The 2,857-nt window shown below is 59.3% G+C and overlaps 2 non-coding genes across 2 annotated transcripts in view; both read right to left on the minus strand.

Moving 5' to 3' along the window:
* LOC126110439 (large subunit ribosomal RNA) overlaps window positions 1–1,344 on the minus strand; it is a 4,234-nt gene extending 2,890 nt beyond the window's left edge. The window contains exon 1 of the ribosomal RNA XR_007523790.1: window positions 1–1,344. This exon is cut by the window's left edge and continues 2,890 nt beyond it. This is a non-coding gene — a ribosomal RNA (large subunit ribosomal RNA).
* Window positions 1,345–1,532: 188 nt separating this feature from the next.
* On the minus strand, window positions 1,533–1,688 carry LOC126110442 (5.8S ribosomal RNA). The gene has a single exon (XR_007523793.1). It is a non-coding gene; the product is annotated as a 5.8S ribosomal RNA (ribosomal RNA).
* Between the last annotated feature and the right edge of the window lie 1,169 nt (window positions 1,689–2,857).

The following is a 2,857-nucleotide window of genomic DNA, read 5'->3' on the forward strand; positions in this document are numbered from 1 at the left end:
CATTCGCTTTACCGGATGAGACTCGTACGAGCACCAGCTATCCTGAGGGAAACTTCGGAGGGAACCAGCTACTAGATGGTTCGATTAGTCTTTCGCCCCCTATACCCAGCTCCGACGATCGATTTGCACGTCAGAATCGCTACGGACCTCCATCAGGGTTTCCCCCTGACTTCGTCCTGGCCAGGCATAGTTCACCATCTTTCGGGTCCCAACGTGTACGCTCTAGGTGCGCCTCACCTCGCAATGAGGACGAGACGCCCCGGGAGTGCGGAGGCCGCCGCCCCGTGAAGGGCGGGGAAGCCCCATCCTCCCTCGGCCCGCGCAAGGCGAGACCTTCACTTTCATTACGCCTTTAGGTTTCGTACAGCCCAATGACTCGCGCACATGTTAGACTCCTTGGTCCGTGTTTCAAGACGGGTCGTGAAATTGTCCAAAGCTGAAGCGCCGCTGACGGGAGCGATTATTCCGCCCGAGAGCATCCCGAGCCAACAGCGGCGCGGGTCCGGGGCCGGGCCAGGTAGGTCCGTCATCCGGGAAGAACCGCGGCGCGCTTGCCGGGAGCCCCGAGCGCCCAAAGGGGCGAATCGACTCCTCCAGATATACCGCCGAGCAGCCAGCCAGGACACCGGGGCTCTGCCCAACAGACGCGAACCGAGGCCCGCGGAAGGACAGGCTGCGCACCCGGGCCGTAGGCCGGCACCCAGCGGGTCGCGACGTCCTACTAGGGGAGAAGTGCGGCCCACCGCACACCGGAACGGCCCCACCCCGCGGCGAGTGGAAAGGCAACCGGACACGACCCCCGCCGCGGATTGCTCCGCGCGGGCGGCCGGCCCCATCTGCCGAGGGCGGGAGCCAGTGGCCGGATGGGCGTGAATCTCACCCGTTCGACCCTTTCGGACTTCTCACGTTTACCCCAGAACGGTTTCACGTACTTTTGAACTCTCTCTTCAAAGTTCTTTTCAACTTTCCCTCACGGTACTTGTTCGCTATCGGTCTCGTGGTCATATTTAGTCTCAGATGGAGTTTTACCACCCACTTGGAGCTGCACTCTCAAGCAACCCGACTCGAAGGAGAGGTCCCGCCGACGCTCGCACCGGCCGCTACGGGCCTGGCACCCTCTACGGGGCCGTGGCCTCATTCAAGTTGGACTTGGGCTCGGCGCGAGGCGTCGGGGGTAGTGGACCCTCCCAAACACCACATGCCACGACAGGCGGCAGCCTGCGGGTTCGGTGCTGGACTCTTCCCTGTTCGCTCGCCGCTACTGGGGGAATCCTTGTTAGTTTCTTTTCCTCCGCTTAGTAATATGCTTAAATTCAGCGGGTAGTCTCGCCTGCTCTGAGGTCGTTGTACGAGGTGTCGCACGCCACACCGCCAGCCGGCTGTGCACGCTACCGAGAAAGTACCGGTATGCGAACCGCCAGGCGACGGGCGCGCATCGCACGTTTAAGGAGACGCGGCCGGCCCCACAGGCGGCCACGACACTCCCAGGTCTCCGAAGCGGGACAAACGCCGCGCGCTTCAGTATACGTAGCCGACCCTCAGCCAGACGTGGCCCGGGAACGGAATCCATGGACCGCAATGTGCGTTCGAAACGTCGATGTTCATGTGTCCTGCAGTTCACATGTCGACGCGCAATTTGCTGCGTTCTTCATCGACCCACGAGCCCGAGTGATCCACCGTCCTGGGTGATCTTTTTCATTTAGTTTTCCACTGTCTCTTTCAAGACAGTTGCATAGGCGGGACTGAGGCGTTTGACGGCCCCTGTTCCAGCGTTCCTGTGTCCAACGGCCTCACGGCCGATGGGCGTCGTACGGCTCCACACCGGAGCGGACAGGCACTCGGGCGAAAGTCATTCAAAACCGGCGCCAGGCGCCAGGTGCCGCAGGCCAGCCGCTCCAGAGCTTCAGCGCTCGTACCACACAACATTTTTCCGTTAGTTTTGAGAGGCACGCGTGGTTCCGCACGCGGCGCACGGGCTGCTGCCGTACAGGTAGCGTGTTTGCGCGACACGACACGCACATCGAAAGACATGCAGTCTAGTCGGTAATGATCCTTCCGCAGGTTCACCTACGGAAACCTTGTTACGACTTTTACTTCCTCTAAATGATCAAGTTTGGTCATCTTTCCGGTAGCATCGGCAACGACAGAGTCGATGCCGCGTACCAGTCCGAAGACCTCACTAAATCATTCAATCGGTAGTAGCGACGGGGCGGTGTGTACAAAGGGCAGGGACGTAATCAACGCGAGCTTATGACTCGCGCTTACTGGGAATTCCTCGTTCATGGGGAACAATTGCAAGCCCCAATCCCTAGCACGAAGGAGGTTCAGCGGGTTACCCCGACCTTTCGGCCTAGGAAGACACGCTGATTCCTTCAGTGTAGCGCGCGTGCGGCCCAGAACATCTAAGGGCATCACAGACCTGTTATTGCTCAATCTCGTGCGGCTAGAAGCCGCCTGTCCCTCTAAGAAGAAAAGTAATCGCTGACAGCACGAAGGATGTCACGCGACTAGTTAGCAGGCTAGAGTCTCGTTCGTTATCGGAATTAACCAGACAAATCGCTCCACCAACTAAGAACGGCCATGCACCACCACCCACCGAATCAAGAAAGAGCTATCAATCTGTCAATCCTTCCGGTGTCCGGGCCTGGTGAGGTTTCCCGTGTTGAGTCAAATTAAGCCGCAGGCTCCACTCCTGGTGGTGCCCTTCCGTCAATTCCTTTAAGTTTCAGCTTTGCAACCATACTTCCCCCGGAACCCAAAAGCTTTGGTTTCCCGGAGGCTGCCCGCCGAGTCATCGGAGGAACTGCGGCGGATCGCTGGCTGGCATCGTTTATGGTTAGAACTAGGGCGGTAATCT

Source organism: Schistocerca cancellata, unplaced genomic scaffold, assembly GCF_023864275.1.
Source record: "Schistocerca cancellata isolate TAMUIC-IGC-003103 unplaced genomic scaffold, iqSchCanc2.1 HiC_scaffold_16, whole genome shotgun sequence".
NCBI lineage: Eukaryota > Metazoa > Arthropoda > Insecta > Orthoptera > Acrididae > Schistocerca > Schistocerca cancellata.